The following is a 10,967-nucleotide window of genomic DNA, read 5'->3' as shown; positions in this document are numbered from 1 at the left end:
AGGAAAGCGTTAAAGCGTGCTGGAATGTGTACACGAACGTTTCTACAGAGTACGTGTAAAGAGACAGGCTGTTACGCAACTATGTCCTAGCGAAGGTAAGTACCATAACTCTGCCGTTTAGTGTACCCCGTCCGTGCTCGAGAAAGCCTGAAAACCGACCACATCTGTAGGAACTTGACACGTAGCTCAAGAAAACGGTATCTCTATGTCACATTTTTCACCATTTACGCAGCAAATTGCTTACAGAGCGGTTCCCTAAGTTTACACGCTAATGCAGCAGTAATGATGAGTTACTTTGTTATATACACATGCAGGCTACGGGGATGGAGAGAAACGGAACGGTAACAGTCCCGTCAAACTCACATCATAAACTGCGTCCGGACGAGCTGTATCCTTGACTGCCGATCTTCGATGAATACTGCAGAACTACGTCTGCCTTTGCTTCCTGCCTTTCCTTGTTTTCTCATCTGTCTTTCTGCTATAAGAAGGCAATTGCTTTTTAATCAAAAGGTAGCAGTACCGTTAAAATGTAGATGATTTTACCGCGGTTCGCTTCTCCTACCTGTAGAATCCGCGTGCTGCTCACGTGCACCCTTCGCTCAGTATCAGGCTCCGTTGCAAGTTGCCGATACGCTAATATTGAATCGTAGCGTCGCTAACTACGAAAACGCTAACACAAAGGAGCTCACCAGCTTGATGAGGGGAGAATTAAGTTCGTAGCCGTGCCTGACAACGTTTTTCTTCTGAAGAACCGCTTCGGTGGAAACATGAGACTGTTGCCGAGGAACACGCGAATGTGTGTCAGAAACAGCACCGACAAAAGGGTTGTATACTAAGGCTCAAGGAGAGCGGTGCTGGCGTTCCTTATCATGAGGCTAAAGCCCGCGAATAGCCGCAAATTGCCTCGAGCGACCAGTCGGGCGGCAATTTTGCGTGTATTCGCGGACTTCTTTCACGCTCGGAAAAGCACTTTTATGTAGCACGTATTCAGGAACAGAAAGCTACATCGGGAGTTTTTCGTGTTGCTCTACAATTTTCCCATGGACACTTTTCGTCTAATTATAATATTTGAGATGTTCATTAATTAACACTAAATATGTAAATAAGCGGGATGCAAGAAATTATCTGAGTATCTTCAAGCGACGGCGAAACGACTATTAGCCTTGGTTCTGTCCAGCTACGTGGCATTTGCAGTACTTTTAAATCTTGGTGCATGATAGTTGGGACACCTTGCTTAAAATAGACGTCTACTTGCAAACTATAGTTGATACACAGTTATTCCCGTCGCATTCACCTACAGATGGACGCTCGGTTGACGCCTTGCGCAGTGTCTGCATCGGGGGAGCTTCAATTTGGTAATTTACTAAATCCTCCACTACATAGTACTAATAGCCGTGAGACAAGCCCAAGCATTAAGGCTAAATTCAAGCAAGCAAACAAACAAGCAAACGAACAAACCTATGAACAATGGACAACCCAGTGCACATAACCAGGCTTAGAGCATAGGAGTTCACTATGCTCAACTGCATGCACTCCACATTCTGCTAGTGTCACCTACGGCGAGAAGGTGCCATGGCAGAAGTGCGGCGAAAACGACTCCGAGCACAATGCCAGTTTTAATGATTGCGGTACTGTTAAGATCATTAGATGAAGAAGCTGTGGGCATCACAAGTAGTTAGGAACTGTTCAGACAATTTGCGTAATTGCATAATAAGCCTGATAAATTGCCTGACTCGTGTCGCCATCGGTGTGGCTGTCGGCGTACGCGAAAACTATCATCATCAGCATTGGCTCGAGCGTCGTCTTCTTGCGCAGCTGGCTCATTCGCGCCCCTTGGTTTGCACTCGTGCTCGTGCTCGGCACGCGCTCGTCCCACTTCTCCCGCGTTCGTCGTCGTCGTCTGCTTCCACAGCTGGCGGCGTTGCCGCTCATCATTCCGGCGTAAAATTTCACTTCTCCTTCTGTCTTCATAATGGGGAGGTCGCGTTTACGGGGGTATGAGCCATTGCTTAAGTGTGTGTGAGCCAGTCATCGCCTTACGTAACAGACAGATTTAATTTTAACCCTTTCAGGCCTGTATTTTCTATTTCTTGCATATATTTTTTGCTTTGCATATTTTACACCACAAGGACTCTAGAAACATGCCTGAGCAAACAATAAGTAAGTTGTGTTATTATTTGCCGATTTACAGTCATGTCGTCAAAACCGCACATCAGGGCTCAGTGGATGCGAACGCAGTGAAAAGCTAATTTATTCAGAGGTGGAAAACACAATCATTGCAAACACAAACTTCACTAATTGTTCATGTGGAAGCTTCTGAAGCAGTTTCGAGCCTTGGCAAGACACAGGTGCACGTTACATTTTTCGCACATGATACGGGTTTGTCCTGTGCATCCCTCAAGCTTACAACGCTGTTCCCTGCTGTCGGTACGAAGAGGCCAGTGTCCCACCTGATCAAACCTGACGTCTTGTACAGGCCTATTTTCAGCATATATTGCTTTTTTTTCGAAGTCACCAGAGGGAAGAGTGACAGCCTTCCTCGCTTTTGCAACTTTGACCGGCTGTCTGCTCGTGCAAGTGCTTCAGTAATATGGAGGGTGAAGACCAGTAAGTCCAGTTGCTAGCCAGGCATCAGTCCTCGTGCAGCTGCATTATTTCTATACTCCCGCCATGCGTTCACAGCTGAGGCATTGATAACGTGAAATATCTGGCTCAGGCTCCTCAAACTCATCACCGCTGTCTGAAGATCCGTCGATTTCTCCCTCCACATCAGACAAGTTTCCATTATCAAGTTCACGGAAAATTGCATCCGTGCATTCTTCCAGATGCCTAGAACGCAAGTTCTGGCGGGAATAGAATGAATCTGTCGGTATACACGATGAAGCGCCCACCGACGCCGCCACACTGGGCGTTTTGGTCGGCGCTCTCAGCCGGTGCCTTGGCGCTGGCTGTGAAAGAAGTGAAAAATAAAGTGAAAAATAAAGAAGTGCAGCGCGTGCTCGAGGCGCAAGCTCGGCACGCGCAGTGTCGTTCCAGAAGCTTGCCACGCTGCTCGTCGCAGCCGCCACTCGGCTCGCCGCCTTCACCCTTCTGAGTAGGAACGACGGCACGGCTCGTGCAGCCGTCGTCGGGTCCCTCTTACATTGGTGACCCGGGAGAACGCACCTTCCACCGAGCAACACGCTGCCATGGCCACCTGGCCGGAGCCACAGTTTGACCCGCCACTGCCGCCATTCTCGTCTTGCTGCGTCGGCGTCTGGTTCGCCCAATTCGAGGCTGCTCTGTAGCTTAGCCACATCTGGATCCATGGAGTTCAAGCATGCGGTACTCCTCGACGTTCTGCCGCTTGCTCTTCAGCTCCACCTTGGCGTTCCATCGCCTGGCCCGCGCCCGTACGACGAACTGCGGCAGTCCATCCTGAACTTCTACGGCGCTGTCTACCACCCTCTTCCAGTGGCTGACCGCACGGTGCGCGAATCGCTGCCTGCGTTCCCACCGGCAGCGTACCCGCGTCTCGTCCTGTGCCCGTCACCCACCATATGACAAGCCTTCCTCCCTCGACTTTCCCCGATACAGTCTCGTCGACCACCCGATGCGTTACCGCACCGTCCCTGGCCTCCGGCTCTCTCCAGCGGTCTCTTTCGTGCGAGTATGCGCACAATGTCCTCGACACGACCATGATACCGTCGTGAGGGTCGTGAGGGACGTGAGGGACGTGAGGGCCACGTCATCGCCCTCACGTCCCTCTTACAACGGTATAGGCGTGCCTGAAAAAAAAAGAAAACAAAAGACACCCAATGAAATCGGACGCAATGGCAAGCCGACGGCACGCCATATACAACCACAAAGCCCTGCTGTCGTCAAAACTGCACACGGAAAAAAACATCTTCTTACAAGTAATATCACCATGCAATGGCGCTTATTCAAGTACATGCGTTCTCTGCAATCTGTTTAGACACTATAAAAAAACGCAACGTAAACTACGCAGGGATTATTCAATTATATAAGAAAAAAAAGTGCACGTACCTGGCGGCGCGTCTGCCATGTTTGTTGTTGTCGTTTCTTCTTCCTCGTTCGACACGGCGCTCCGTAGAGTCACGCGACTAACCATGGCGATGGCACTAGCACTTTCAATAGTACGATGCGGGAAAAATACGAGCAGTTGCGATTCTTTTTTCATGCTGAAAATTCCGATTCTAAGTCATGTCGTCATTTGACGACGCCAGGGCTGAAAGGGTTAAAGCAATTTAATTTAAAAGAATCGCAAGCGGCAATGCCGGGCAAATGCTGCTAACCACGCCGCCGAGCAAACTCGAAACATCGAACACAAGCGACAATGGTGGACTGCGGGCATACCGTCAATGACGTCGTGCTCTCCGTCGCAGCCGTCGTATCATGGTTAGTTTAGGTGCGCCCAGGACAAGTTTCGCTTACCCCCAATTTCCGGTAGGGCAAGAGCTCTGATACTTTTTTTTCTATATGACGAGGCGAACGGAATAACGACTATTGTTTAATGGTACGGTTTATAGAATTTATACATACGATACACTGACGAGACGAGATGCTCGTATGGTTCAGAAAAAAAAATTATTCATTTGTAAACCACGCCAAGCATCAGCTATTCCGGGCGCTGGCATCTCGTGGCTCGTCCTGAGCACCTTCAATCTGCTTGTCGTGCTGATGGTGTTGTCACTACAGAATAATGTCGCAAAAATTACCGCCTCTCCATCGGAGCTGTGGAGAAAGAAGTGATAACACTCAATAGACATTTGCAGCACAGAAATCATGCACACTCGACCGCTGTCACAAATATTGTAGAAACGTAATCGCCAGGTAGAAGGAAGTGCCTCGTAAATTGCATCAATATACGTAGAAAATTCAAACAAAATTTATCGCTATCAGCTAAATTACATCCAATGTACTGTCTTTGTTATCGAACGGGTCATGAATCGCGCTAGCACATGGAAAGTTCAAAGTGAACATGACCCGCTCCTCGGCACCGAAGATAACATTGTTTGTGCTCATTAACGGGAGTGCAACCAAAAAAAAAAAAGTTTTGTTGCAGTGTATTGCTCTCACTTCGCTTAACTGCAATACACTATGGTTCACTGCGGAGACCTCAGCTGAGCACACGATATAATAATGAGGGCGGTAACTGTGGCACAGCAAGCTGTCCAGTTTTAGTAATGACATATTGCTTACACTTAGTGTGTGCGCAAATTCTCACTTAGCTTCACTGCAATACCCTTTATGCTTCACCGTATAATGCAGATGTATTGTGCTTAACATGAGAAAAAAACATTTCCTGCTTTTTTTTTTACTACTATTAAGGATCACAGGAATCTGTGTTTTAGTAGAGTTTCCCCCTTGGTCTACATTTATTCTAATAAGAGACGACACAATTACGTGTTGTTGGCCACGTGCTTTTCTTTTAGTGGTAGTATATCGCCTTGCGCGTCACACGAATGCGAAGCCTTGCGATCGACAGCAAGAAGTGCTTATGGTTTGAAGCGTCGTTTGAAGGCTTGTGGGCGCTGCAAATATATGCGTGCTTCTCTTTCCACATCGCATGTGCTCAGTCACTCTATGTGTCAAGGAATTATTAACGCGATAGCGTTAATTGCATTGTGTCGCAAAAAATCCGGCGTCGGCGTCCGTGGCCAAGAAAACCATCCCGAACAACCCCAACCGCGCAGGCCCTCCACGTGGAGCAGAGGCGCTATTGAACTAATCAAATTTCTCAACGTAAATGTGTCAGAAAAATCGTAAAGCACAACGTAACCACAACCTACAGACGTGATTGCATCGAACTGTAATTTGAATACACGAGAAAACATAACGCTTTTACGCGGAAAGTCTAACACAAGCCCCTTTTCCAGCATTTATACCAAGCATAAAGCGGCGCGCCGCGCTTTTCTTCTTGCGGTTTCATCGATGCGGTTGACCAAACGGGCCTCGAATTGAGAACCAACATCCTCCAACCAACCCGAGTAGGCAACAGTGTTAGTCGAGACACGTTTCCGGACCTGTCATTTGTCAAAAACGTAAGGGAATACTCATGGACGTACCTGGGCGAAACACTGGGCAGCGATCACTACATTCTCAGCATCTCGGTGTCCACCCCGAAACTCAAGAGAACATTTGGAGAAATTAGGCTCACGGACTGGGAGGCGTACAGGCAGTATACCCCCACCCGAAAGCCGTATAACGGACATAGCGGAATGGATGCAGCACCTCCGAGACGCCCTACATCCAAACCACCAAAATCATTCAGCGCACGGTCGAGACGCCCGAAGTTGACCGCCGGCTCTTACACCTGTGGGAAGCCCGTGAGGGCCTCCTCAAACGGTGGAAGCGACAGTGGTTAAACCGCAAACTCCGTCTACGAATCGCGCATATAACAGAAGAATCCAGATATTACGCGACCGAGCTGACGCAGCAAAATTGGGTCCAGTTTGGCACCTCGCTCAAGGGTACCCTGAGCACGGCGAAGACGTGGGCCATCCTGCGTTGCCTGATCGAGCCCGACAAGGCCAAATCGACAACCAGTCGGACGCTTCAAGAAATCGCTCACAAATTCCCCGGGAATGACCAGGATCTGATTGACACCCTAAAAACCAGATACCTGGGTAGCGACCCCATACGACCCTGCCTCCTAAAATACGAAGGGGAACCAAGACCAGAACTGGACGCTCCGATCAGGGAGGAAGAGGTGTATGCCGCGGCACGAGCCTCACAGCGCAACACTGCTCCCGGGGCTGACAAAATCACCAATGTCATGATTAGAAACCTGAGCCCGAAGCACATCCTGGACTTGACCGAATACCTAAACGAGGAACTCTGGAGCAAGGGCCACGTACCGAACGAGTGGAAACACGCGGAATTTAGGTATACTTGAATGTGGCGCGAAATACATTTTGTGAAAGGGGACAGAAAAGAGGAGACAGTTAGCACTTCACTGTCTCCTCTTTTCTGTCCCCTTTCACAAAATGTATTTCGCGCCACATTCAAGTATACCTAAATCTCAGCACCAACTTGCCCAAGAAGAAGTTCTTTTGTAAACACGCGGAAGTCGTGACCATTCCCAAACCAGGCAAGCAGCCCGCGATCGACGCCCTGCGTCCCATCTCACTGACCTCGTGCCTCGGCAAGCTGTACAATAGGGTCATCGGAGCCTGCCTCCAACACTACATAGAGGACGGCGACCTCTTCCCGCACACCATGGTTGGCTTCAGGCCGGGACTTTCTGCGCAAGATGCTTTCCTAATCCTGAAGGAAGAAGTTCTCAGGGGCATCCCGAAGAGGGGAGAACACCTCCTGCTCGCACTCGACCTGAAAGGGACTTTCGATAACATCTCTCACGAGGCAATTCTCGAGGGACTGAACGACATCAGCTGCGGAGAGCGCATCTTTAATTACGTCAAATCGTTCCTGACGGGCCGGACGGCAACCATCGGAATAGGCCAGACTCGATCGGATACGATCGACGTGCCGAACAAAGGAACGCCGCAAGGGGCGATAGTCTCCCCGATTCTCTTCAACATCGCGATGCTAGCACTGACCAAAGAGCTGCGGAAGATCCCGGACCTAGGTTACGCCCTATGCGCAGACGACATCACACTCTGGGCCACCAAGGGCTCCCTCGCGCGAAAAGAGGCGACCCTTCACGAGGCCGCGACGGCCGTGGAGAGATTTGCGGCAGCGAGCGGGATGCGTTGCGCGCCCGAGAAGTCCGAGGTGATCCGGGTGCATGGAGGAGGAATCTACAAGTCACCCAGTACTATTGAACTCTGTCTAGAGGACCACAAGATCACGGAAAGCAAAAGGACTAGTATTCTGGGTTTTTGGATTCAGAGCAACTTGAAAGCCTCCCACACCATCCAAACCCTAAGGTCCACCACCAACCAGATTTCGCGGATTATCAAACGAATGACAAGAAGCCGCAAGGGCATGCGAGAAGAGGACACGCTCCGCCTCGTCCAGGCTCTGGTGATAAGCAGAATAACGTATAGCATGCCGTATCACTACGACTCGCTAAACAAACACGACCAAGAACAAGTCGATGCCATCATCAGAGACGCGTACAAAACAGCCCTGGGTCTCCCTGTTACCACTTCAAACCAGAAGTTAGCGGCTCTCGGTGTCTACAACACCTTCGCTGAGCTGTCACACGTGGTTATGGCTTCCCAAAAAGTCAGACTACAGAACACGGCGGCGGGCAGGGCCATCCTCCACCGGACCGGAAGGGCAACGGAGCTTCGTGCCCTCGATGGGCAACGATCACTCCCGCCCGAGGTCAGAAGCAAGATCAAGGCGAACCCCATACCAAAGCACATGAGTCATGAACTCCACGAAGGACGACGCAAGGCGTGGGTCGACAGACAGCGCCGACAATTCAAGGGTGACCCGTACGTAACGTACGTGGACGTGGCGGCGTGCCCTGCATGGGGCCTCTTCGCGGTAGCCGCCGTGAACGGGAGAGACAACTCCTTGACCCTCGCGGCCTCCGTCAGGGCAGAGACCCCAGCTGCGGCTGAGACCATAGCCGCGGCGCTAGTAATAAAACAACATGACAGGGTGGGCAGGGAAGTTCATGTCGTTACCGACTCGCAACAGGCCTGCCGTAACTTTACCAACGGACGAACACCGGTGCTGGCGGCTCATATTCGAGGCCCGAGGCTACAAGAATCCCATCAAATCACGTGGACGCCGGGCCACGCGGGACTGGAGGGGAACGAAAGGGCGAACGCCTTAGCTCGAGCGCTAATCAACCGAGCGGGGCAAAACCAACCGTCACATCCATCCCCACCCTTTACCTTCGTGCCCCTGCCATCAAATTACTGCGACCGACTCGAGATCCAGCGACTCAACCGCAGGATTTATCCTCCCCCTCACAAAAAGCTCAGCACTGAAGACGCAATAGCCCTCAGACTTATCCAAACAAACACATTCCCAAACCTACACAGATACAGCAAAATATACCCACAAACATATCGTGGCATCTGCCCCTGGTGCGACGACACACGCCCTACACTCTTTCACATATCGTGGGGGTGCGGGGGCAAACCTGAACATTTAAAGACGCCTAACACGTTATTTGAGCGGTAGGAGGTACAGCTGACTAGCGATACCCTGGCGGGACAAGAAGCTCTCGTCCAGCGAGTACGTCGAGCAGCTATGGCCAGTGGAGTCCTGGAATGAGGCCACCACCCACTCGTCCTCAAGATCAACCACCTCGATGGTCTAAATAAATGTTTTTCTCACTCTCTCCTTGCTAAAATACCAACCAGATGGCGCTCACCTCCTAGGCAGCGTAGGGAGCCTGCATGCAAGCGCTTGCATGTATACGCTCCCTAAGGCAGCGTAACGTGGTGAAAACACCAAAATTTTGACTAATATTTGCCGCCAAATTTAGTGGGTAGCCATTTTGGTCCCCAGTCTTTTTGCTTTTTTGTCACGCTTTGATGCACCCATGTTGTTGTGCGATCTATTAAATTTCTTTAATTTAGTTTTGCAACGATGCGCACACGACACCTGCATACACCTTTAATATACTAGTTACCTTTTCCTTTTATTTTAATACATCAAACTTATTTTTCTATTGCATGTCGTGCGACACATATAAAGCAACAAGTTATACGGCACGATGGCGTGCTCGTGGTCGACGTGTCGTGTACGGCGCTCAGACAAGCTTTATGTCACTGTCTGCTGACGCCAAAGTTTATTAAAAGAAATTAATTAGTTTCACGGTCACCAAGGGTTGCGGGAAACGTGGTTTGTCGGCTGGTCAACACACGGCTCAATCATCCCGCGTCTTCCTTCCTTTTCGCTGTGGCCGTGTCCACGTTTCGCATGAATGCTTTCAGCGAGCGTCGTTGAAAATGGAGCGACGCGGCTTTCGGCAGTGAGACCTAGCGTTGTCAAAGGCGTGCGCACAACCCCTGCGGAGCATTGTGGAGCGTTTCCTGAAGCATTTCAACTTGCTTCACGTGCCTCGCATACACCGCAATGCAAGTGATGCCTGTTCCGTGCGCCACTGCTGCACCGCGTTCACCGCGGCGGCAGCCAGCGTTGGAGTGTAAAAAAACTGGAATCTCGGAGGCAATGTCGGAAGCCGCGGCCCTGAGTGCCACCATTCTAGCGGGCGTGGCCTGCGGCGACAGACAACAGGTGTGCCGCCTCTGATCCCCCTTCTATGCGTCGCATATGTTTCCCTTATACGCTGCCGGGCCACCATACTGAATCTCGCGCAAGGGCTTTGCTTCTGTTAATTCGTCGATGTCCCTCCTGTAGCAGGGCCAAGACTGCTCATCGGTGTGATGGTGGTATCACCAGACACCCTTGAGGAGGCAGCCGTTGCAGACTCAGAGTTAATCAACCACCGATGAATACCTGGAGACGTGCAGCGGCAGCTTGGACTTCCGAGGCCACCCACGCAGACAGACGGAGAAAAGTGTACTGCATTCACCATTTGAGCTTTGTGCTTGACGCACATCCCCCAGATTGAGTGAAAAAAAAAAAACGCTTAACCTTGCACTCGGCCCCGCAACCCTTGAAACAGCGAAACTGGGTGATCGTAGCCCAGCATTTTCTGGAAGTTCGCGCGAACTTTTCATCTTATTACTCATGATGATGTCAATTTCTTTTCGCGCGTCTCGGACTTACGGTCGTCACGGCGCGTTGCATAGCGCAGCTTGCAACACCGACACCACGTTCCCCCGCGTTGCAATGCCGACAACGCGTTCCAGCAGACCCGCTCCGTGAATGCATCTCTCTCTCTCTCTCTCACTCTCATTTTCTTTATCTCTCGCCCGACCATAGCGCGCCAAACCTCTTCTTCGCCTTGCAGAGCACCAGTGAGTGCCAACGCGCCACGTGTGGACGAAGAAGACTACGCTCGAACGCAATCATATGGTTCGCATAAATGCATGTTCTGCAAGTGTGGCTGTATAGCCATTTCTTTATTG

Source organism: Dermacentor silvarum, chromosome 2 (genome assembly GCF_013339745.2).
Source record: "Dermacentor silvarum isolate Dsil-2018 chromosome 2, BIME_Dsil_1.4, whole genome shotgun sequence".
NCBI lineage: Eukaryota > Metazoa > Arthropoda > Arachnida > Ixodida > Ixodidae > Dermacentor > Dermacentor silvarum.
This window is presented reverse-complemented; position numbering follows the sequence as displayed.